The 27,345-nt window shown below is 36.6% G+C and overlaps 1 long non-coding RNA gene across 1 annotated transcript in view; it reads right to left on the bottom strand.

The window, feature by feature from the left end:
• Nucleotides 1–8,389: 8,389 nt before the first annotated feature.
• LOC129533243 (uncharacterized) overlaps nt 8,390–27,345 on the bottom strand; it is a 34,860-nt gene continuing 15,904 nt past the window's right edge. Inside the window, exons 2-3 of the long non-coding RNA XR_008679315.2 lie at nt 9,441–9,670; nt 8,390–8,630 (exon numbers count right to left, since the gene is read on the bottom strand). This is a non-coding gene — a long non-coding RNA (uncharacterized lncRNA). The remainder of the gene's footprint in view (nt 8,631–9,440; nt 9,671–27,345) is intronic.

Genomic DNA, 27,345 nt, shown 5'->3' on the forward strand with positions numbered 1-27,345 from the left:
GGATTTCCCTTCACTGCTGCCCTTCAGAGATATCCTAGCCCACTTTTGGGTGGTGCCTGCATATCATGCAGAACCATCTGTGAAGCAGGCCCTAGTCTTGTCTTCCTCTGTCAAATGATCATAAGAAACTCCCCATGAGACCATCGGTGTAGGCTAGCGGAGAGAAGGAAGGGTGGCAGGAGTGAAGACCATGGGCATTTGAACCACTTCCTCATGTAACTTACTTGTTCCTTCAGGACCTGCTCAAGCCCAATCACATATATACCACTTCCAGTTGATGATGTAATGCTGCTGTGCATGACCCACTTTATGGCTAGATTGGTCAGAAAGCACCCAGTTCATGATAGGTAGTTCAGGTCGCATGGTGACTTGATGACCCATAGTCAAACGTTCAGTTTCCACCAAAGCCCAGTAACAGGCAAACAGCTGTCTCCCAAAAGGAGAGTAGTTATCTGCAGAAGATGGCAGGGCCTTGCTCCAAAATCCCAGAGGCCTCCACTGTGATTTACCTATGGAGGCCTGCCAAAGTCTCCAAACAGCCTTCCTATCTGCCACTGACACCTCGAGCACCCATTGGATCTGCTGGGTCGTGTTGCCCAAGTGGCAGAACGGTTTGCACGGCAGCCTTGACCTGTTGCAGAGCCTTCTATTTTGGACCTCTTTCAAAACTAGCAGCCTTTTGGGTCACTCAATAAATGGGGCCATATTAACACACCCAAACGAGGAATGTGTTGCTTCCAAAATCCAAATAGGCCCCCTAGGCATTGTGCCTCTTTCTTGGTTGTAGGAGGGGCCAAATGCAGCAACTTATCCTTCACTTTAGAAGGAATATCTCAACAGGCCCCACACCGCTGAACCCCTAGAAATTTTACTGAAGTAGAAGGTCCCTGAATTTTACTTGGATTTATTTCCCATCCTCTGGCGCACAAATGTCTCACCAATAAGTCCAGTGTGTTTTCTACTTTTTGCTCACTGGATTCAGTCAGTATAATGTCATCAATGTAATGGATTAGTGTGATATTTTGCAGAAGTGAAAAGCAAGGTCTCTCTGAATAAGATTATGACACAAAGCCGGAGAGTTGATATACCCCTGTTGTAGGACAGTAAAGGTATATTGCTGGCCTTGCCAGCTGAAGGCAAATGGCTTCTGGTGGGCCTTATGGACAAGAATGGAGAAAAAGGCATTTGCTAAGTCAATGGCTGCATACCAGGTACCAGGAGATGTGTTAATTTGCTCAAACAATGAAACCACATCTGGTACAGCAGCTGCAATTGGAATCACCACTTGGTTAAGCTTACAATAATCCACTGTCATTCTCCAAAATCCATCTCTCTCCTGCCCAGGCCAAATGGGAGAGTTTGATGGTGATGTGGTGTGAATCACCACCCCTGCATCTTTCAAGTCCTCGATGGTGGCACTAATCTCCGCAGTCCCTCCAGGGATGCAATATTGTTTTTGATTTACTATTTTTCTAGGTAGAGACAGCTCTAATGGCTTTCATTTGGCCTTTCCCACTATAACAGCCCTCACCCTACCAGTCAGGAAGCCAATGTGTGGGTTTTGCCAGCTGCTAAGTATGTCTATGCCAATTATGCATTCTGGCACTGGGGAAATTACCACAGGATGAGTCTGGGGATCAACTGGACCCACCGTAAGTCAGACATGAGTTAAAACACCATTAATTACCTGACCTTCACAAGCCCCTACTTTAACTGGAGTACCACAGTGATGTTTTGGGTCTCCTGGAATCAACGTTAGCTCAGAGCCAGTGTCCAGTAGTCCCCAAAATGTCTGATGATTTCCCTTCCCCCAATGCACAGTTACCCTGGTGAATGGCCAGAGGCTTCCTTGGGGAAGAATGGAAGAAAGATTCACTGCATGAATTGTCAATACTGTAGTGTGGTCCTTCCTCTAGGGGACCCAGACTCCCCTTCATTCAAGGGGTTTAGGGACTGTAAACTGGCTTAAGTCTGGAAATATATTGAAAGGCCATGATTCTCTTTTTATAATTCAAATTAGTCTTTTGTCCATTCGACCTGGAAGTTTTCTGCTTATATAAATTAAGTAGGAATGCAGTAGGCTTCCCATCAATTTAACTTCTAGGAGAATCGTGATTAATTAGCCAATGCCAGAGCGCTACACGAGTCAGACTATTCTGATTGCTGCTTTGTTTCTGCTGTCCATTATGGTAGCTATGCCCACCTTGCCTTTGATGGTAGAGTGATCCCACTTGTTTGCCACCTCAGGATCCAATTATTTCCACTGTATTTAAATTTTGTAATTGAGTGACTGTGGTTCCCATTGTTAGATCTGACATATAGAGAAGAGCAATTACAGGGCTCTTCAAAGATGCAGGTGCTGTCCTTATGAATCTATTTCACAAGGCATTGGTCACTGGTATATCTTCTGGATCATTCCAGCTGGGATGAGTAGGACTAAAGTGACTAATCCACTCCACCATCCCAATCTTTTGTTTCTTTTTTTTGAGACGGAGTCTCACTCTGTCGCCCAGGCTGGACTGCAGTGGCATGATCTCGGCTCACTGCAACCTCTACTTCCTGTGTTCAAGCAGTTCTCCTGTCTCAGCCTCCGCCTCCTGGGTTCAAGTAATTCTCCTGCCTCAGCCTCCGTGGTAGTCGGGATTAGAGGCATGCGTCGCCATGCCTGGCTAATTTTTGTATTTTAGTAGAGGTGGAGTTTCACCATGTTTGCCAGGCTGGTCTCGAACTCCTGACCTCAAGCAATCCACCTGTCATGGCCTCCCAAAGTGCTGGGAGTACAGGCATGAACCACTGTGCCAGGCCCATCCTAAGCTTTTTGACCCCTTACTCTACATTAAACCAAGGGAGATTAGGCATTTCCAGCTTGCTCACAGTGGGCCATCTTTTGCAGCTAACCAAGCAAATAAACTGTTAGAACTTTCATAATCCCCCGAGCTGCAACATTAAATGCAGAGTCCCTGCATTTAATCTGCATTTAATACATATATTATTAAACATATATTATATATACTTATTATATTACATATATAATATATATTTAACATATATAAATATATATATTTAACATATAATATATTATAATATTATATTATATATTATATAATATAATATATTATATCATATTATATAATATATTATATAATATTATATATAATATATTATAATATTATATTATATATTATATTATATATAATATATTATATATTATGTAAAATATAATATATATAATATAATATATTATATATTATATATAGTATTTTATATATATAGTATTTTATATATATATAATTTATATATATATTATAATATATATTATTATAATATATATTATTATTATATATATAATATATATAAAATAATATATATATTATTATTATATATAATATATATTATATAATTATATATATTATAATATTATAAACTATATTATATTTTATATAATATATTATATTATATATTATATATAATATTATATATAAGATATAAATAAATTATATATTATATATTTAACATATATAATATTAAATATATATTATATATTATATATTTAATTATATATTATATATTTATATTATATTTACAATTATAATATAAATTATAATATAAATTTATAACATTAAATATATTTTTTATGTATTATATATTAAATATATAATATTAAATATATATATGAAGGGGAATTTATTAACTCACATGATCACAAGGTCCCACAATAGGACATCTGCAAACTGAGGAGCAAGAAGAGCCAGGCTGAGTCCCAGAACTGAAGAACTTGGATTCCGATGTTTGAGGGCAGGAAGCATCCAGCACAGGAGAAAGATATAGGCTGGGAGGCTAGACCAGTCTAGTCTTTTCACATTTTTCTGCCTGCTTTATATTCTAGCCACATTGGCAGCTGATTAGATGGTAACTACCCATATTAAGTGTGAGTCTGCCTTTCCCAGCCCACTGATTCAAATATTAATTTCCTTTGGCACCACTCTCACAGACACACCCAGGATCAAAGTTTTGCAACCTTCAATCCAATCAAGTTGACATTCAGTATTAACCATCACATCCTCCCTCTCCTTTGGTTTTTGTAACTGCACTGGAGAGTCGAAGCCTGGTGCTTAAAATCTCCAGAAGAGTATATAGCCAAGAAAGCTGCATGGCCACTCCATGGAGAAAGCAGCATTGCCTTTTCATGTCATTGCAAAACTGACTGTCATTGCCTTCTCAGATCTAAGGCAACAAGGACAGTTTCTATGCCCTGATATTTCTAAGGATTGAGGTTTTTGGATACTCCTGCAGAGCAAAGCAAAACAGCTATACATTCCTAGCTGTTTCCGTTTTTAACTTCAGCTAAGATTGTCCTAGAAAATAAGAGCTAAGAGTCATGAGTTTTAGGTTTTAAGTGTTAAAGATTTTAAACCTTCTTTCCATATTTTCTAGTTTCTGTTTTTCAATAACAGCACCTTTTTATAAATCCCTATATCAATTTATTGGAATAAATATAGATTCAGGCCCTTATCAGGAAATAATCTGACAGAAAGAGCAAACATATGTATTTTACATTCACACATATACACAGGCATACACACACAAACACAAGCTAAATTTTTCTACTCTGTACTGAGGTAGTGGCAAATTTTCATTATTGTTTGAAAATTTCACTTATTTTCTTCTTGTTCTTACTTTCTTTGTTACCCGTTCCACCAATATCTGGTTTTCTATGCCTCTATTTCTCATGACTGCTTCCTATTTTGGAAGTCCTTTTTGTCATGGATTGTCAATTCTTTTCCTAATATTATAGAATGTGTAAGACATACGAATGTCTCTTTTACTAATATTAGTCACTTTTACAGCATAACTTTAAAGTACAATTATACAGCAAATAACACAGATTCTGGCACAAAAAAATATTCAAGAATTAGTACATACACAAATGCTGAATGGTGGCTAAAAATCTCATCAGCTTCTGTGTATTGTAGACAGGGACAAATTTTGAAGGATACAGACTAGCTTAGCCTGCTCCATAGGTTACTATTATACAAAAGAATAGAATTTTCTTTATTCATTTAAGTTAAAATACAAAAATTGGCTAATAAGCAAATTAAACTTATATTCGTAGAAATTTAAAATTATTACCTTAAGATTGTCTAGGAGTAATTAAAGCTCAAGCAAACTATAATGTTAAATTTTGAGACTCATTATCATATAAAATTCCATCTAAGAAGAACTTGTTCTAGAACCTCTCCTAAGGATGTTATAGTCCATAGTAATGTGAAGATAAAATCAAATTGGCTTACCTACTATATACATTAGTAATGTGGTTCTACAAAAACACAATTGTGACAAATATTCTAAAATGAGTGCAATTTAAAAAATGGTATTTTCTATTTCAAATATTAGATAACAGGTATGAAGCATACTTGCATTTGGGTGCTTAAAATGGCATTTTAAAACTTGATCTATTATCTGAAATACTTCTTGTCTATTTTTCTCAATTTTCATGTTTTAAAATTTATTTTAATAGACAAATAATAATTGATATATTTATGGAGTGCCATGTGATGCTTTGATCTATACATGTAGTAGTAGAAAGAGTCAATAAGCTACTTAACCTAACATCACCTCACCAACTTATTTTCTTGTGGTGAGAGTGTTAAAAGTTTCTTCGTTTGGCAATTTTGTAATCTGTAATACATCTTTATTAACTGTGGTCGCCTGCAGTGCAGTAGATCACTAAAACTTATTCTTCCAGTCTGAGACTCTATATCCTTTGATCAACATCTTCCCTTTCCCTATCCCACCCTCTCCCTGCCAGCCTCTGGAAACCATCTTTCTGCTCTCTGTTTCTATGTGATCAACTGTTTTAGATTTCACATATAAGTGAGATCACGTAGTATCTCGCTGTTTGAGACAACATAGATGGAATTGGGGGAGGTTATGCCAAGTTAAAGAAGCCAGGCTCCACTTTCATTTCTACTATCAGCTTTTCTCCTGCAGTGTTGTCATCTTGAGTTCTCTGTTTAATCAGGATGCTGTTCAGAATTTTGTGCAGAGAGGCTTTCCATTATGCCATGCTTTTTCTTGTTGCTGAATTTATCCTCTTTTCCCTTATTATACTTGGAGCTTCCAAATCTCTCAATTTGGCTTTTTTTTCTTACAAGGTATTTTTATGTCCACTTCCCCAAGAGTCTATTTCTTCTGAAAGATTAAACTATTTTTTTCAATAGTCACAATTTCCAGTAGAACTTGATGATTTTGGTCACTAGCTTGTGCCTAATCATAGGACAGCATCCTAGTCCCTCAGAATAGGGACTTTCATTCAAACTCTAGGAGGAAAATAAATCTATTTTCTAGAAGTCTCTGCAACTGAACTCTAAATACCCAGTGTGTGCAGGAGTTATTAACCTGGCAGTTTCCCTCAATTTAGAGTTTCAATTGCCCACTGCTGACTGTGTCATGACCTCATCATCTCCCTCAATGTTTCTATCTAGTCCTTTTCTTCAAACAACAATTTCTTATTTGCTGCTCTCCCTAGCCACAATGGGAGTGGCTGTATATGGATATGTGGAAAATTTCATTCTTCAAAGTTTCCATACCTATTTGTCTTCTTGCTTATCTCAGAAGATAAACGTGTCTCTTACTTGTTGGTTTTCTCTGCCACCTATAGACTCTTCCCGAAACCCCATAGCTATCCTTGGGAGTCAACCTGGCACTGGGGCATAGCTAAGTGGCACAGTTGTCATAATGCTAAGTACTCTCTCATAACTTTCTGCAAATAAGAAGCAATACTTTTATTTTGTATATCAAGCTGATGTAAAAGGCAGTACAATTTTTTATTCATCCTGAAAAACTAAAATGAAAGTTACACCCTAGAAAAAGATCGACTATCATAACTGCTTTAACCTTTATTCTGTAGCTCATCCTTTCTTAAACTGATTGTATCCCATTACCTAATCTACCTAGCACTGCCCTTACTCTTAACAAATCCTTTCTTCTGCTCTCTGTTCCCATTTCTCAGCAACCTTCTATCATACATATAAAGAAACATAAACACACACACACACACACACACACACACACACAACTTTTCCAATTTGTCTAAAACATATGTACTTTTCAACTCAGTCCTTATAGCACTTTTATATTGAAGCATGGCTTACATTCCAAATCTCCGGAAAAGTCACCATCTCTTCTTTCATGGCATTTCCAAATACACCACCTTTGGTGTGACAAGCCAATCCTCCCACTTGCTTAGCACAGTATTATTAAGTATATATTAAAGGTTTAACAGATTTAAACAAATAGCCTAACCTTACCGAAGCAGGTTTTGTTTGTTTGCTTGCTTTTCAGACACCAACTGGCAGGAAAATTTGGTGTAGATCCTGTGGCTATTTGCCATGACTGGTGGCCAACTTTGGAATGAATTTCTAATATCTATGGAATTTCCTGTAATATGAGCATTAGCTCCTTAAGTTAGAAGCCGGAAACTCACTTTCCAAGTTCTTCCTACTCATGTGAAACAGACTTCACTAATAAGTCACACCACCTCAGTCTGCTCAAGAAGAAAGCAAAGGGAGAATGCAGAAACAGCATGGCTTTTAGCTTCTCACAAAGTGTCTGGCTTTCTGAGGAAGTGGAAGCAGAATTTCTCATATCCAGTGTCCTGCCTCAGTGGTGCAAGCTGCAATGTCTGTGCCAAGTGACAGAGGAATTAGGTTCTTACCAGGGCAGCCATTAGGTACAAATTGGACTTTGTTGGCTATTTCCCATACAAGCCTGAATTATTCCATCTGAAGATTCTTTTATACTTAAATTGGCTAGGGATTATGTTATTTGTATCCTGAAACTCTGACTGACACCTAGCCTCAGAGCCATATAACTCAAAATAACAAACTCACAATAATTAGTCCATACTGATATGCTAGATGGCACTAATTTCTTCTTTTTCTTACTAAATTTCTTAAACTGTTATTTTTTAACATCATATAATTCCTCTTGACCTTTCTTCAACTAAATTGATTTAAAAGTCACTCAAATCTACCTCAAATTATATGTGTGTGTGTGTGTGTGTGTGTGTGTGTGTGTGTTGTGGGAAGAAATGGTGATGTAAAAGATATAGAATCTTATAACTTTTTATCTTGCAGCTGGAACTGAAAACACAGAGGTATTAAGAACAGCTGGAAGTTTTGGAAGATAGTTTCAAATTCATCACAAAGAAAATAGGTCTGTAAATAAAATCATGTTTTTTTCTAAAGAAAAGCTGATATAAATATACTGCTTCTCATTTTTATTCATATAAAATGCATAAGTATTTTAGGCTACTCTATTCCAAGAAATTAATTTTCAAAAGTGTATTTGGCTCTGAGTGTATAGATAAGAGACAGTACTCAAATGATTTTTTTTCTTAAGCATTTATTTCAGGTTTATTTTCGGACACCAGTATGTGGAAAATGGTAATAATAATAAATTTGAGACCCGGCTCAATAATGATTTTTCTCTGCAATGGTGGCAACTTTAATCTTCCCGAATTCCTACTCTCTTCCACTGGATGTTGCAGGTAACATTTGTCTACAAGCAGATTAGGATACTGAGTTTAATGTGCACGTGTTTTCTATGCGAGCCCTTGGGATCAACACCTGTGGATAGCAAAGGAGGGGAAAAGGATTAGGCAGAGGGAAATGTCCTGCTGTAATCCAGAGCCAGCAACGGTCTTAGCCAATCCCACTTGGAGCTTTGGAGTTAAAATGTCTTGTTGCGTTATCTCAAATTGGGCCAGAATTTTTGTTGGTGAGTCAGTTCAGGTTTTTGACTTCACTAACAAAAAGAATTTGAGAGCAAGTCCAAAGTAAGAGTAGGCCAATGAGTTTACTGCAAAGCAAAGGTAGACTCTGAGAGGCTGAGTAGGATGCTTAAAGGGAGAGAAAGCCCTTAGTGCCTTAAGGGGGATTCCTTTTGTGGGAGCTGTACGTATGTATTTATAAAATGCATAAAAGTGAAGTCAAGTAAGCAAAGGTGGACCTGAGGTTGGCGCATGCATTCAGCATCAACATGCTCTAACACACATTCTATAAATCATTAGCATCTAAAATCTCCACCTAGGAGTGTGTATTTTTACTATTAAAATGACGAAAATGTCATTACAATCTAAATCCTGAACCTAGCTGCTCAAGTGGGACCTCCGAGATGTCTCTAGCTCTCCCAAGGCAGGAAATTGTAGCTAAGAGCCTCTTGGGCTTTTGATGCTGATAGGCTGGAAATGAGGGGAGCCTCATCATAAACAAGGGCTTTTGTTTTCTTTCCCTGGCCGTATCAGGAGCTTGTATCCACCTGGCAGCTGGTATCATGTAGCACCGCTTATCTTGCAAAAGAGTTAGGTGCATGGGATGTGAAAGGAGCCCACTGGGCTTCACACAAGGTGACAAGTCGGTATGGCATCCTAAACTTACTTATCCTGCTCCAGAATGGCTTGTCCTGTCTGCCTCTGCTCTGTCAGTCATCCCTCATGGGCTGACTTGGAAAGGATCTTGTACTTGGTCAGGTAGGCTCGTTCTCTGCAGTTGAGGCAAACCCTGAAGGGGCTGAGATTTAAATGCCACCTGCCAATAACATTCCTAGAAGCTAGAACAGTAAATTTTTCCTTGAAGGGGCAGCTGGGCAGCTCATAGTGTCCACAACGCTATATAAATAAATAAATAATAGTGATGTTATAAAGCACTAGCAATACACACACACACACACACACACACAGTGTTTCATTAAATCTTAACCCAATAAAATCCTAATCAGCAGATATTTTCACTTTAAAAATATCTCTACAAAATAAGTGATACATCTCTAAAATTTAAAATTAAAGAATTTTCTAACAGTTTTAATATAAAACCATTTTTAAAGTATTTTTAGAACTATTTTGATTTAATTTTATATTTTATTTAATATACTTATAATTGATTTATAATTTTAATTTTTGATTTCTCCTCAACTTTTGAGGGTCAAATTATAACAATACATGACTTAGACCTAGAAGGAAGCAAGCTCAGCTATTGAGTATCCCAGGAAAGTAAAGCAGGAACTGGTTTCTGAACCTTGCACTCACTGGTGTATAGTTCATCTCCTTGTACTTGAACTGTTACCTGGATTTTCAGCAAGAATAGAACTTTGTTTGCTCTATGGAATTCTGTAAAACTCATGGTGAAAAAAAAAAAAAACATGTGATAAGGCCCTGCTGCCTTATTGCATTTCTGGTTCAATTCCTTCTGAGTATTGGTGCCAGCCAGGCCTATTGTGACCTTGTTAGTCTAATTGCTTACTTGAGCTCAGGTAAGAACTATAGATGAAGTGAACTTGTTACGACCATTGCCATGTTTTATTTACTGATGCTATGAAGTGGTAATCATCTAGTGTTTGATACTTAAATTTATACTATTAGTGGTCATTTTTAGGTGTAAGGTAAAATAAAATAGAATTGTTAAACCTAGTGTCATCTAAATAACCCCTTCCTATATTTAATGTTTTTGAAATGTCACTTTTCAATATTAAAATATTATATATATTTGAGATTGAAACTCTACTTTCTCTTCTGTTCCACAGTTGCATACCAATTCCCAAACACATATTGTATTATTTAAATTAGAATGTCTTTATAATACATTTTAATATCTGGTAGGAACAACCTTTCCTATCTTTATCACATATTTTACAAGATTAAAATAATTTTTATAGGTTTCTACTTTAGGAAGTTGTATTCTTCCAAAAAAAATCCTGGTTGATATTTTTCTTACTGGAACATCATGTAACTTTAAATGCATTGATTAAGAATTAATACTCTTGATATATTGCTGTGTAATTTGTGTATGTGTGTGTGTGTGTGCTATGTCATCAAAGCCTGAACTCAAAGTAATTTTAGCTTAAAAATATATATCTATATATACATATATAAATAAAGAATACTTGGAATATGGATATAAGATGAGAGGCTGAATACAGTTCTAACTAAATTCCTGCCATTAATGTTATGGAAATAGAAATTGTGTTAATTTTTTTATGGTAATACCTAACAGGAAAGCATGAGAATGCATTATTGGTGGACTAGACATTTTCAGAAACTTTCAAAACTGAAATCAAGCAGGGATTGGATACATCAAAAACAAAAAAGAAACACTCCTGAGAAAAGGATTGGAGGATGGACCAAGGCACTTCAGAGTAAAACAAATATTGAAATATTTCAAATTGTGTCCTTATTTCATCTGTTCATCAAGAGGAGTCTTAACTTTATGAGTTTTGTCTGCATTCTGCCTCTTCTTCATTTAAAATGAATAATCGTGTATTTCAAGTGAAATGTCTACATTTTACTGATCTTTGATATAGTGTAAAGAGTTGTGCTTCACAACCTCTTCTAATGTTTACTTATTTTCATATCTGTGGTTTCACTGAATGCTTTACTCTCAGTTTTACTTTGACTTTCTTACCTTTTTTCTTGGTTGGATTTTTCTGAGCTTTATCTATTTTCTTGTGACTTTGAAATAAAAAATTTCTTTGATATTTTAATATTTTCAATAATTTTCTTCTTATTGGTGTCTTTATGTTTATGAATTCCTTCTTTCATATTTCCTTTCTGGAGACTCATTATTATTTCAAATCATTATATTTTTTAATGATGATAACAATTATCATTTTTTAGATGTTAGTTTCTGCAATGCTAAAGCACTTTATAAACATAGCATGTTTACTTTCATTATTTCTTGTTTAATAATAAGGTAGTTCAATCAAATCATTTTCCTTTAAATTTGTCATATCATCAAAGTTCTGAAAATGTAATGTTCTCTTTACTTACCCTTATTCTTCAAATAGTTTGTTCAAAATTATTTTATAAAATTTAATCTGAGGCAAAAATGGGATCTGTTGGAGACCTGATATTCACTCATACTGAATTTAAATAGGCCACATGGGTAGGGATCCTTTGTACTAAAGTTAAGATGCATGCTCTGGGCTGCCTTTTGTGCTTCCTGCAGTTGTATTGTAACAAGACTTAGGTTAAGTCTGTTACCTTTTTTGCCCTTTGGATTCATGCAGCTGGATGTTAGGAGGGCCAGGGCCTTTTTGTCCTTGTGTGATAAGTACTCCCCTTTTCTCTTATAGCATATGAAACTGGGGCATACGAAACTACTCTGCCTTGAACTACAGTCTTATCAGATCCATTTTGGAATGCGACCAAAAATGATCAATTTCTCCAATCTCTTTGAAACTCATGGAAATATTTTAGTTTGTTCTTTCCACTCACTTCAAGGATAAAACCTATTATCCTCATATTTTGGGGTCTCCAATAATTCTTGCCATAGCTATGCCAGACCACTATCTTAAGGAACAAGAGACAATATGATAAAAATCAGAGTTGTGGTGAGGCACATTACCAAGAGTGGCTATTGGCTTTGAGACAAACATATCTAAGCCCTCAATCTGAAACATTAGTGAATGAGATCTTGCTTTGGAATACTGAAGCAGGACTGGGTTGTATGGAAATTAGGGTCATCCTTAAGAAACCTGAGATTTTAAAGATAGCTTCACTTTCCATGGTTACGGTTCAACATGAAAATACTATGTCTTTGTTTGCTGGGCCCAGAAAAAACTCAAGACAGAATAGGCAGAGCTTCAGTATATGGGTTTTATAGGCATTGCTGAGTGGAATGCTTTTCTATAGCCTGTAGTGTATGTGTGTTTAACTATCTATCCCCTCTTTTTTTAATCATCTGGGATATAGGATATCTCCCCTGGGAAAGTAGATTTCCCACCATGAAAGGAAGAATTTTAGGAAATAATTATTTTCTTTAGTTGGAATTCTGAAAAGAGAAATATTTCTCTTTACTGATACTCTGGAATAATTCTGAGTATTCTAGTTTCAAAAATTATAAATGTTTTCTAAGTTCTTCAGAATCAGGCAATTTGTGTTAATTTTTTTCTAACTCATAAAGAATATATTACTTTGGCATAGAATATGAGGTGTACAATCTTTGTATTTAGAAAATGACACATATTGCATTATTTTCTTACATTTTTGGTTCAGAAATGTTTGATGGCAATTTGCTTTTATTTTCCTACTAACAAACTGTCCCTCTCTACATCTTTACACACATATACACATATACAAATGCACGCTCAAGAGCTTCAATTTATTATTAAAATTCAGAAAATTTCCCAACCTCTAAATCTTTTTTAAAAAATAGATCTCCTTTGTTGTTGAATGGTTTTTTTGCCTTAGTTCAGGGAATGTATCTTAAGGTATTTTTAAAAGATAATTGATTAATTATTTGCAATATTTAAACTGCTTTTTATTGTGTTGATTGCATTATATATTTTGGTAATTAAGCTTCATATTTGAAAGCCACATTCGTAACCTTAGATTATTCTGCTTTAAAGATATAATGACTTTTTGAATATTGTTGAGTATATAAATTATAGTTAGTTGACTTTTTAAACTTTCTTATAGCAAATTTGTCCTTCAGGGAAAAAAAGCATTTTTGTTTTATTCTGCCAAAAGCGTCTCTTTTTTTTAGCTACTGAATAGTTTCATATGCTTAGGAATAATCATTTATTTTTCTTCTATTTTATAAGAACATCAATATTTAATTTTAATAGATAAAAACCTCTTTAGTTAGGATGGATTTTTATTGAAATATTGAAGTCTGATTTAAAAAGAGATAGTTGAGTTTCTATTTAATCAGATCAGAGGTTTCACTGTCCAAAACCACAAGAGTGTTTATTTCCAGCTTTATTGAGATATAATTAACAAATAAAAATTGTATATATTCAATGTCTACATGATATAATATTAATGTATGTATAATGTATACATTGTGAAATGATTAACACAATCAAAGTAACTAACCTATCCATCACTACCCATAGTTACTATTGTGTGTGTGTGTGTGTGTGTGTGTGTGTGTGGTGGGATCATGTAAAATCTAAGCAAATTTCAAGTAAACAATACAAAACAATACAGTAGTATTGTTAACTATAGTCACCATGATATACTTCAGATTCCCGAAACTTATCCATCTTTGTTTGTTTGTTTGTGGCGGAATCTTGCTCTGTCGCCCATGCTGGAGTGCAGTGGCATGATCTTGGCTCCCGGCAACCTACGCCTACCGAGTTCAAGCGATTCTCCTGCCTCAGCCTCCCGAGTAGTTGGGGCTTCAGGCGCAAGATACCACACCCAGCTAATTTTTGTATTTTAGTAGAGATAGGGTTTCACTATGTTGGCCAGACTGGTCTCAAACTCCTGACCGAGGTGATACACCTGCCTCATCCTCCTAAACTGTTGGGATTACAAGCGTGAACCACCGTGCCTGGCCAAATTTACTCATCTTACGACCGAAAGTTTACACTCTTTGACCAATCTCTTCATATCCCCCAACCCACAATCCCTAAACAAGCACATTCTACTCTCTGTTTCTATGAGTTTGACTTTTTTAGTTTCCAAATCTAAGTGAGGTTACACAGTATTCATCTTTCTGTGTCTGGCTTATTTCACTTAGCATAATGTCTTCCAGCTATATCCACGTTGTTGCCATGGCAGGATTTTCTTCTTTTTTTGTGGCTGAATGATATTGCATTGTGTGTGTTTGGGTGCCCGTGTGTGTGAACACATTTTCTTTATCCATTTATCTATCAATGAACATGTGGGTTGTTTCCATATCGTGGCTATTATGACTAAAGATGCAATGCACATAGGAGCTAAGAAATCGCTTTGAGATGCAGGCGGCCGGGCGTTGTGGCTCAGACCTGTAATCCCAGCACTTTGGGAGGCCGAGGTTGGCGGATCACGAGGTCAGTAAATCGAGACCATCCTGGCTAACGCGGTGAAACCCCGTCTCTACTAAAAATACAAAACATTAGCCTGGCGTGGTGGAGGGAGCCTGTTGTCCCAGCTACTCGGGAGGCTGAGGTAGGAGAATGGTGTGAACCCGGGAGGTGGAGCTTACAGTGAGCTGAGATCGGGCCACTGCACTCCAGCCTGGGCGACAAAGCGAGACTCCGTCTCAAAAAAAAAAAAAAAAAAAGATGCAAATTTCATTTTTTTTGGGATATATATTCCGAAAAGGGATTGCTGGATCACACTATAGTTATATTATTAGTATTTTGAGGAAATCTATACTATTTTCCATAGTGGCTATATAAACACACAGTTGCACCAAGAGTGCACAAGAGTTTCCTTTTCTCTACATCTTCACCAACAGGTGTTATATCTTAATTTTTTGGAAAACAGTCATCCTAACATATGTGAATTGATAGCTCAGTATGATTTTAACTTGCATTTCCCTAATGATTAATGATGTTGAGACCCTTTTCACATACCTCGTGACTTTTCAATATGTCCTCTTTGAAAAAAAATGTCTATTCAGGTCTTCTAGTCATGTTTAAATTGTTTTTTTTTCTATTGAATAATATGATTTCTTTATATATTTTGGATATTAAAAACTGATTAGATACGTGGTTGGCAAATATTTTCTCCCATTGTGTGTGTTGTCTGTTTGTTTTGTTCATTGTTTCCTTCACTGTGCAGAATCTTTTTAGTTTAATGTAGTTCCACTTATTTATTTTTGCTTTCGTTGCCTGTGCTTTTGGTGTCATGTCCAAAAAATTATTGTGAATATCCATGTCAAAAATTTTCCCCTATGTTTTCTTCTAATAGTTTTACAGATCTCACATTTAAGTCTTGAATCCAACTTGAATTTATTTCTCTATGTGGTATGACTTAAGGACTAATTTCATTTTCTTGCATGTGGATATCCAGGATTTCTGAGATTGTTTATTGAAGAGACAGACAATCCTTACCCTATTGTGTATTCTTGCCACACTTGTTAAAGTTAACCACATATATGTGGTTTATTTCTGGGCCTTCTATTTATTCCATTGTTCTAATTGTCTTTTTTTTTTTTTTTTTAGACAGAGTCTGGCTCTGTCGCTGGCTCTGTCGGCTCACTGCAACCTCCGCCTCACTGCAACTTCTGCCTCCCCGGGTTCAAGCGATTCCCATGTCTCAGCCTCCTGAGTAACTGGGACTACAGACCTTCGCAACCATGCCCGGCTAATTTTTTGTATTTTAGTGGAGACGGGGTTTCAGCATGTTGGCCTGGATGGTCTGGATCTCCTGACCTCGTGATCCACCCGCCTTGGCCTCCCAAAGTGCTGGGATTATAGGGGTGAGCCACTGTGCCAGGGCAAATTGTCTATCTTTATGCCAGCACCATGTATTTTGATTACTCTATAATTAAAAAATGAGGGAGTGTGATATCACCAGCTTTATTCATTTCTCACATGATTCCTTTCATAATTTGGGATTTTTTGTGGTTTATTACAAAGTTCAGGATTATTTTTCTCTTTCTGTGAAAAATGCTATTGGAATGTTAATAAAGATTACACTGAATCTATAAATTGCTTTGGACAATATGAAAATTTTGACAATATTAATTCTTCCATTTCATGAACATGGGATATCTTCCTATTTAAGTCTTTTTCAATTTCTTGTATAGTATCATATAGTTTACAGTGTATAGATCTTTCATCTCCTTGGTTAAATTTATTTCTAAGTATTTTACTTTTTTGGATGCTATTGTATATGGGATTGGCTTCTTGATTTGTTTTTAAATATTTTATTTTTAGTGTATAGAAATACAACTGATTTTTGCATATTCATTTAAGATTTTTTTACCCCACTCTTTATTTATTTATTTTTCTTGTGGATACACAGTAGGTGTTTATATTTATGGGGTACCTGAGATCTTTTGATGCATGTATGCAGTGTGAAATAAGCACATCATAGAGAATGGGGTAGATATTCCCTCAAACATTTATTCTTTGAGTTACATACAATCCAATTACATGCTTTAGGTTATTTTAAAATGTACATTTAAGGTGACTATAGTTACCCTGTTATACTGTCAAATAGCAGGTCTTATTCATTCTCTCTATTTTTTGTACCCATTAACCATTACCACCTCCTCCCTTAGATCCCCACTACACTTACCAGCCTCTGGTAACTATTATTCTACTCTCTATGTGCATGAATTCAATTGCTTTAATTTTTAGAACCCACAAATAAATGAGAATATGTTATGCTTGCCTTTCTGTGCATGGCTTATTTCACTTAACATAATGAACTCCAGTTCCATTTATGTTGTTGCAAATCACTGGATCTCATTCTTTTATGTGGCTGATTAGTACTCCATTGTGTACATGTACCATATTTTCTTTAACCCTTTGTCTGGTGATGGACACTTACATTGCTTCCAAATCTTAGCTATTGTAAACAGTATTGCAACAAGCATAGGGATGTGGATATCTCTTTGAGGTACTGATTTTCTTTTTTGGGGGGGTATACACCCAGCAGTGGGATTGCTGGATCATATGATAGCTCAATTTTTAGATTTTTGAGGAAGCTTCAACCTGTTCTCCATAGTGGTTGTACTAATTTACTTTTCCTCCAACATTGTAGAAGGGTCCCCTTTTCTCCAGATTTTTGCCAGCATTTCTTGTTGCCTGTCTGTTGGATGTAAGTCATTTTAACTGGGGTGAAATATCTCATTATTGTTTTGATTTACATTTATCTGATAATGAATTATGTTGAGCACCTTTTCATATGCCTGTTTGCCATCTGTATATGTCCTCTTTGAGAAATGTCCATTCAAAAGCTTTGCCTTTTTTTTGATAGGATTATTGTATATTTTCCATTAGAGTTGTTTGAGCTCCTTACATATCCTGGTCCCTTCTTAGAAGGATAGTTTGCAAGTATTTTCTCCTATTCTGTCTCTTTGTTGGTTGTGTCCTTTGCTGTGCACAAGCTGTTTAACTTAATGTAATCCCATTTGTCCATTTTAGGTTTGACTGTCTGTGTTTGTGGGGTATTTCTCAAGAAAATTTTGCCCAGACCAATGTCCTGGAGAGTTTCGTTAATGTTTTCTTGTAGTAGTTTTATAGTTTGAGGTTTTAGATTTAAGTCTTTAATCCATTTTCATTTTTTGGTATATGATAAGAGATAGAGGTCTAGTTTCATTCTTCTGCATATGGATATCCAGTTTTTCCAGAACCATTTATTAAAGAGACTGTTCTTTCCCCAATGTTCTTGGCATCTTTGTCAAAAATGAATTCATTTTAGGTGTGTGGACTTGTTTATAGGCTTGCTACTGTTTCATTGGCCTATGTATCTGTTTTTATGCCAGTACCATGCTGTTTTGGTTACTATAGCTCAGTAGAGTAATATGAAGTCAGTTAATGTGATTCCTCCAGTTTTGTTCTTTTTGCTTAGGATACTGGTTATTCTGGGTCTTTTGTGGTTCTACATAAATTTTAGATTTTTTTTTCTGATTCTGTAAAGAATGTCATTAGTATTTTGATAAGGGTTGCACTGAATCTGTAGATTGTTTTGGGTAGTATGGACATTTTAACAATATTGATGCTTCCAATCCATGAACGGAGTTTTTTTTTTTTTTTTTTCATTTTTTGGTGTCCTCTTCAATTTCATTCATCAGTGTTTTACAGATTTCATTAGAGAGATTTTTCACTTTTTAGTTGTTGATTTCTATGTATTTAATTGTATGTGCAATTAATATAAATTGGATTACCTTTTTATTTCTTTTTCACATTGTTCAGTGTTGACAGAAAAGCTATGCATTTTTGTACATCGATTTTGTATCCTGCAACATTACTGAATTTGTTTATCAGTTTTAATGGTTTTCTTGTGGAGTCTTTTTGTTTTTTCAAATATCACATCATATCATTTGCAAACAAAGATAATTTGACTTTGTTTTTCTCCAATTATATCTTTTGTTTGTCTGCCTGTGCTACCTAGGACGTCCAGTACTATGCTGAATAACAGTGGTGCCAGGGGGCATACTTGTCATGTTCTAGATCTTAGAGGAACAGCTTTCAGTTTTTTTCCCATGAAGTATGATACTAGCTGTGGATCTGTTGTGAATCGCTTTTATGTAGAGATATATTCCTTCTGTATTCAGTTTTTTTTTTGAGAGCTTTTATCATGAAGGAATGTTTAATTTTATCAAATGCTTTCTCAGGATGTATTGAAATGATTACATGGCTTTTCCCTTTCATTCTGTTGGTATGATGTATCACATTGATTGATTTGCATATGTAGAAACATTTTTGTAGCCCAGGTATAAATCCTATTTGGTCATGATAAATGATCTTTCTAATATATTGTTGAATTCAGTTTGCTGGTATTTTGATGAGAATGTTGGCATCAATCTTCATCAGAGATACTACCTTGTAGTTTTCTTTTTTTGATGTATATCTGGTTTTGGTATCAGGGTAATACTGGACTCAGAATGAGTTTGGAAGTATTTCTTCCTCTATTTTTCAGAATAGTTTTAGTAGGATTGGTATTATTCTCCTTAAAATGTTTGATAGAATTCAGTAGTGAAGCCATCAGGTCCTGAGCTTTTCTTTACTGGGAGACTTTCTATTACACTTTTGATCTTCTTACTCATTGTTTATTCAGATTTTGGATGTCTTCCTGGTTGAATCTTGGTAGGTTGTATGTAGGAATTTGTCCATTTCATCTAGATTTTCCAATTTATTTGCATAGAGTTGCTCATAGTAGCCACTAATGATCTTTTGAATTTCTGCAGTATCAGTTGTAATGTCTTTTACTATTTCTGATTTTATTTATGTTGGAAGAAAAGCTGAGTGTTGGGAGAGAAGCTGAGTCAGGGCTTGCATGTCTGCTAGACTTGCTGGCTTCTTACTTCTAGCACTCCCATTATCTCAAGTAGCCTTATGTTTCAAAGAAAATGGTAAACTGCCACAGCTGTAGCTCATTTGCTTGATACACCACTTCCTTTTAACCCCCACATCCTCACCAACTGTTTCTTTATTTGATCACCAATAAATAGCGTGGGGTCCCATAGCTTGGGATCTTCGCAACTTCCATACTAGCATTGGCCCCCTGGTTCCACTTTCTCTCTTAACTTGTCTTTTCTCATTCCTTTGACTCTGCCAGACTTCGTAGCCCCCACAGCCTGGTGTTGGGTCCGATCACTCCAACATTCCTGGCACCCAACATGGGGCAATGAAGACTCTGGTGAAGGAACGCTAGAGTGTGTGAAAGCAGAGGATGCATTGTCAGAGGACACCAGAGGATGACTGAAAGAAGCTCGGTGGGAAAACTGAGCACTCAGAAGAACCAGGGTAACAATGGGACAAAGTGAAAGCAAACAATTTGCTTATTTGAATTTCTTAAGGCATATATTATGAAGAGGGGGAATGAAAGTTAGTACTCAGAATTTGTCATCACTCTTTAGTACAGTAAAGCAGTTTTGCCCATGGTTTTCGGAAAAGGGACTATGGAGTTGGATGAATGGGAGAGAACTGGAAGAGATTTTTAAAAGGCTTATAAAGATGGAGCAAAAATTCCAGTTTCCATTTGGTCAATGCGGGTGCTAATAAAGGCAGTTCTTGAGCCATTTCAAACAGATGATGAGGCAGATTCAGATGAGGAAAAGGAGGATGCGTGTAAAAAACTAAACTAACTTCAGACTCTGAGTGTGAGGAACAGCTACCGGAGGAGATTAAAGAAAAGAAAGGAAAACTAAAAAAAGTATGTTTTACTATCCTGTTGGCTCCACCTGCTGAATTAAGTGCATGGCCACCTCCTCTCTCTCCCCTTAATGGGTGAGAGAATGAATTAGCTGAATATATTAAGGCTTGCTATGGCATTGGAGGTAACTTACATAAGGCTACTCTTTTAGCTCAGGCTATGGCCGGATTGAAAGTAGGAAAAAATATACCCCATTTCTCAGGCTCTTGTTTCAATTGTGGCCAATTTGGACACACAAAAAAGGAATGTAGAAAAGGAAATGCTATCTAGTAACGGAAAAACCTCATTTGCAGGACCTCAACAGCAAGTTTTTCAAACTGACTTTTCTTCTGCTCAAAGGGCTGAACTTATGGCTGTGATAACAGTGTTAAAAAGTTTTAAACAGCCAGTAAACATTGTTTCCGACTCAGCCTATGTAGTGCAAGCCATGTAAAATATTGAATGTGCCTTAATTTGAAGTGTGACTGATGAACTACTTAATATTTTATTTCATTCTTTACAGCAAGCAGTGCAACAAAGGCATTCCTCTTTCTATATCACTCATATGAGAGCACATACTAACTTCCCTGGCCCTTTAACTAAACTTAATCAAAGGGCAGATGCATTGGTGTCTACGGTCTTTGCTGATGCACAAACATTCCATTCTTTAACCCATCTTAATGCCACAGACCTTAGAAAAAGACATGGTCTATCACAGAAACAAGCTAAAGAAATGGTACAACACTGTTCTGCCTGCCAAGTCCTGCATCTGCCACATCAAGGAACAGAAGTTAACCCTAGAGGTTTATCTCTAAATTCCATCTGGCAGATGGATGTAACACATATTTCTGCTTTTGGAAAATTGTCCTTTGTTCATGTTCCAGTAGATACCTATTCACTTTTTATCTGGGCCACATGTCAAACAGGGGAAGCCACAGCTCATGTTAAAAGACATCTCTCATCTTGCTTTTCAGTTATGGGAATCCCCAAAAAGAATCAAAACTGATAATGGACCAGGATATTGTAGTAAAGCCACGGCTAGATTTTTTCAACAATGGAATATTACCCATACTACGGGTATTCCATATAACTCACAAGGATAGTCAATAGTGGAAAGAGCAAATCGTACTTTAAAAACTAAAATATGAAAGCAAAAGGGAGGGGATCAGGAATATAAGACACTGCATATGCAATTGCATTTAGCTTTATTAACATTAAATTTTTAAAATTTACAAAAATATCAACCCATGACTGCAGCTGAACAACACCTGACAAGACAAAAGGAAAACAAAAAAGGCTAGACAAGATGTATGGTGGAGGGATGCACATACAAAGAGCTGGGAAAAAGGAAAGATAATTATATGGGGAAGGGGATTTGCTTGTGTCTCTCCAGGTGACAAAAAGGTGCCTGTGTGGGTGCCCACCAAACATCTGAAGACCTATCATGGGCCACCACATCTAGTGGACCCACCTGTACAGTGCACATTGAAGGTTTAAGGATTGCTGTTTTGCTATACTGTTGTACAAGAAGGATAAGCCTCAATTTGCTTTCTCTATGCCTTCTGTTAATCAGAAAAAGCCTGCTTCTTGTTATTAATGGTAAGTTTTACCCTGCGGTAATTAACCAAAGAGGCAGAAGCTGAGTTATTAATGCTTCAGCAATGGCATGCTTCCCAGCTACAGAAAAAAGAAGAAAAAAAAGACAAAAACCTTTGCTTCTGTTTCAGTAGGTTTACTAACACGGGGGTGAGGGTATGCTTGTGTTTTTGCAGGAGATGAACAAACCATGTGGGTGCCCTCAAGATGTGTATGACCATGGTATGGGAGACTGAAGGGACCCATGGATCCCAACCATGGACTGAGTTCCCCCAGTATGAGCCATGAGCCAGTTGAATCTGAATGCGAAGATGGAATGAGGACTGACTGGAGTCACACTGACATCAACCCCCATAACATGGGGACGGATTAAAAAAACCACACAGGAAGCTGAGAAACTGCTGGAGTGCCAGGGTTTTACCTTTTGCTGGGATTCAGAGGTACAATAGATGCTTCACGGACCAATGCTTTCTGACTGAACTCCTCTCTACCCTGAATACAAGAGATCCTAATAGGTAGGCAGGGATATCATTGCCGCCATTCAGCTTGAAGAAGTTACGGAAGACAGACCTTCATCCTTCTGGAACCCTAGAACTAAGGGTCCTCTTGTAAAAGGGAAAGGGGAAATATGTAAGAAGCATTCAAACCACAGCAACTGTATTTTAAATAAGGGCTAAGAAAAATGAAGCTGGATCACCAATCGGCAATTAAGGGCTGCACAGCCTGCAATTGCCTTGCTCAATTAATTTAAGCAAAAAAAAAAAGAGGATCTTTTGGATTCAAAGTTGTGTTATGTTACTCTTAATCGCCATCTGGAGGGCAGAGATGAAAATCTCACCCTCGATACTGAGAAACTAAAAGAGCAGGTTTCTGAAGCCTCTCGGGCTCACTTAGCCCTGCTCCCCGGAACTGATATTTTGAACAAGACAGGCGATGGGTTGTCTACAATCAGTCCTCTTAAGTGGATTAAGGTCATTGGAAGCTCTACACTTGCAGATTTTGTTATAATAATTATGTGCTTGTACTGTCTCCTTTTGGTCTGCGGATGCGGAAGCTGCTGCTGGAGAGAAAGCCACGGTCGAGAACAAACAATGATAGCTGTGGTGGTTTTACAAAAAAGAAAAGGGGGCCATGTTGGGAGAAAAGCTGAGTGTTGGGAGAGAAACTGAGGCAGGGCTTGCATGTCTGCTAGACTTGCTGCCTCCTTACTCCTAGCACTCCCATTATCTCAAGTAGCCATATGTTTCAAAGAAAATGCTAAACCATCACAGCTGTAGCTCATTCACTTGATACACCACTTCCTTTCAACCCACACATCCTTACCACCTGTTTCTTTGTTTGATCACCAATAAATAGCGTGGGCTCCCAGAGCTTGGGGACTTCGCAGCCTCCATACTAGCGTTGGCCCCCTGGTCCCACTTTCTCTCTTGTCTTTTCTCATTCCTTTGACTGTGCTGGACTTCGTCACACCCACGTCCTGGTGTTGGGTTGGATCACCCCAAACATTTACTTGGACCCTCTCTCTTTTTTTCTTAGTCTGGCTAAAGGTTTGTTCAGTTTTGTTTAACTTTTCAAAACACCAATTTCTTTTTTCATTGATACTTTGTATTGTTATTTTCATTTCAATTTTATTTTTTTCTGATCTTATCTTTATTATTTCTTTTCTTCTAGTAATTTTGGGTTTGGTTTGATCCTACTTTTCTAGTTCCTTAAGATGCATTATTAGATTATTTGAAGTTTTTCCTCTTTTATGATATGGCACTTACAGCTGTAAACTTTCCTCTTAGTACTGTTTTGGCTGTATCCCATAGGTTTTAGTTCCTTGTATTTTCATTATCATTTGTTTTAATAAGAAATTTTCAATTTCCTTTTGAATTTCTTCATTGACCCACTTGTCATTTAGAAGCATATGGTTTAATTTTCATGTATTTGTATAGTTTTCAAAATTCCTTCTTGTTACTAATTTCTAGTTAATTTCCGTTGTGATCAAAGAAGATGCTTGATATTACTGCAATATTTTGAATGTTTTAAGACTTGTTTTGTGACCTAACATATGGTCTATCCTTGAGAATAATCCATGTGCTGAGGAAAAGAATGGGTATTCTGCAGCTATTTGATGCAATGTTCTGTAAATATCCATTTGATCCATTTGGCCTATAGTGCAGATTAAGTCTGAGCTTTCTTTGTTGATTCTCTCTCTAGAAGATGTGTCCAATGCATTTATTATTGTACTGAGGCTTATCTCTCTCTTTAGCACTAATCATATTTGCATTGTGTATCTGAGTGCTCCAGTGTTGGTGCATATGTATTTAAAATTGTTATATCCTCTTTCTGTATTGACCCTTTTATCATTATATAGTGAACTTCTTTGTCTCCTCTTGTACTTTTCGTCTTAAAGTCTATGTTCTCTGATATAAGTATAGTGACTCTTACTCCTTTCTGTTTTCCATTGTTATGGAATATTTTTCGATTCCTTTATTTTCAGTTTATGTGTTTCTTTATAGGTAAACTCTTTCTTGTGGGCAACAAATCAAGGGGTCTTCTTTTTTCCTCCTTTCAGCCAGCCTGTCTTTTGATTGGAGAGTTTTGTCCATTTACTTTCAATCTTATTATTGATAAGCAAGGACTTGCTCAAGCTATTTTGTTACTTGTTTTCTGGTCATTTTGTGGTCTCCTCCTCCTTCTTTCTCTCCTCCTGTCTTCCTTTACTGAAGATGATTTTCTCTGGTGATATGATTTAGCTCTTTGCTTTTTATTTTCGGGGTCTCCATTGTATGTTATTTGGTTTCAGTTTACCATGAGGTTTATAAATACTATCTTATGACACATTATTTTAAGCTGATAACAACTTAACACTGTTTGCATAAACAAGCAAATAAGCATGCAAAAAGAAAACTAGTAAAAAAACTCTTTGCCTTAACTTTGTCCCCTCACTTTTTAACTTTTTGTTGTTTCTATTTATATCTGTTGTACTATGTCTTGAAAAGTTATTGTACTTTTTTTTTTATTGGTTCAACATTTAGTCTTTCTACTATGGATAAGAGTAGCTTACACACCACAGTTACAGTGTTATGGTATTCCATGGTTTTCTGTGTACTTACTATTACAAATAAGTTTTGTATTTTCAAGTGATATTATTCCTCATTAATATCCTTTTCTTTCTGATTGAAGTACCCCCTTTAGCATTTCTTGTAGGACAAGTCTGGTATTGATTAAATCCATCAGCTTTTATTTGTCTGCAAAATTCTTTGGTTTTCCTTCATGGTTGAAGGATATTTTTTCTTGATCTACTATTCTAGGGTAAAAGTTGTTTTTTTTTTCTTCAGCACTTTAAATATGTCATGCCACTCTCTCATAGATTGTAAGGTTTTCACTGAAAAGTCTGCTGCCAAATGTATTGGAGCTTCTTTGCATGTTATTTAATTTTTTTCTCCTTCTGCTTTTAGAATCCTTTTATTATCCCTGACCTTTGAGAGTTTGCTTATTAAATGTGTTGAGGTAGTCTTGTTTGATTTAAATCTGCTTGGTGTTCTGTAACCTCCTTATACTTGGATATTGATAACTTTCTCTAGGTTTGGGAAGTTCTGTTATTATTAACCTTTTGAATAAACTTTCTATCCCATCTCATTTTCTATCTCCTCTTTAAGGTCAATACCTTTCAGATTTGTCCTTTTGAGGCTATTTTCTAGACCCTGTAGAAGTGCTTCATTGGTTTTTTTTTTCTTTTGTCTCCTCTGACTGTATATTTTCAGATAACCAATCTTCAAGCTCACTAATTCTTTCTTCTGCTTGATCAATTCTGCTATTAATGGACTCTGATACATTCTTCAGTACACCAATTATATTTTTCAGCCCCAGAATTTCTGCTTGATTCTTTTAAATTATTTCGATGTCTTTGTTAAATTTAACTGATAGAATTCTGAATTTCTTCTGTGTTATCTTGAATTTATTTGAGTTTCCTCAACATAGCTATTTTGAATCCTCTGTCTGAAAAATCACATATCTCTGTTTCTCCAGGATTGGTTGTTATTGCCTCATTTAGTTCACTTGGTGAGGTCATGTTTTTCTGGATGGTGTTGATGCTAGTAGATGTTCTTTGGCATCTAACCAAGCATTGAAGAGTTAGGTATTTATTGTAGTATTCACTGTATGGGCATATTTGTAACCACTCTGCTTGGGAAGGTTTTCACATATCTGAAACAACTTGGGTGTTGTGTTCTTAGCTATATCTGCTTTAGGGGACACCTCAAGCCCAGCAACACTGTGGTTCTTTAAGCTTTGATAGTCTTGAGATACTGCCTTGATGGTTTTGCACAAGATTCAGCTGAATTCTCTGGATTACCAAACAGAGCCTCTTGTTCTCTTCTCTTACATTCTCCCAAACAAACAGACTCTTTCCCTCTCTTTTGAGCCACATAAAGCTGGGAGTGGAGTGACACAAGCACTCCTGTGGCCACTACCACTATGACTATGCTGGGTGAGACCAGAAGACAGCACATCACTGAGTCTCACCCAAGGTCTGCTGTCATCACTTCCTGCCTACTACCTATGTTCATTCAAGGCCCTGGGACTCTATAATCAGCCAGTGGCAAAGCCAGCCAGGCCTGTGTTCTTCTGTTTAGGGCAACAAGGTCCCTCAGGCCCCAGGTGGGTCCAGAGGTGTCATCCAGGAGATAGGGACTAGGGTCAAAAACTTTAAAAGTCTACCTGGTATTCTATTGTACTGCAGCTGAGCTGGAACTCAGACCACAAGTCACTGTACTTCCTACTCTCCCTTCCCTTTTTGAAATGTGGGAAAGCCTCAAACAGGCCAAGAGGAGTACTGCCAGACCACCATAATATTCCCTTAAGATCCAAGGACTCTTAAGTCAGCTTGTAGTGAATGCTGCCTGGCTTGCTGCTCACCCTTCAGGGCAATAGGCACTCCTCTGGTTCAGAGAAGGTCCAGAAATGCTATCACAGAATCAAGTCCTGGTATCAGGGACCTCAAGAGTCTGTTGATCGCTCTACTCCCTTGTGGCTGTGCTGGTATCTAAGGTGCAAGACAAACTTCTCTTTCCTTTTCCCTCTCCTTTTCTTAAGCAGAAGCTTTGCCTTATAGTCAACACAGCTGACAATGTATTGAGTTCACCTGAAGCCAGCAAGTCTCAAGGTCAACAAAAGCCCGCCAT

The sequence above is a fragment of the Gorilla gorilla genome, chromosome 3, assembly GCF_029281585.2.
Source record: "Gorilla gorilla gorilla isolate KB3781 chromosome 3, NHGRI_mGorGor1-v2.1_pri, whole genome shotgun sequence".
In the NCBI taxonomy this organism is placed as follows: domain Eukaryota; kingdom Metazoa; phylum Chordata; class Mammalia; order Primates; family Hominidae; genus Gorilla; species Gorilla gorilla.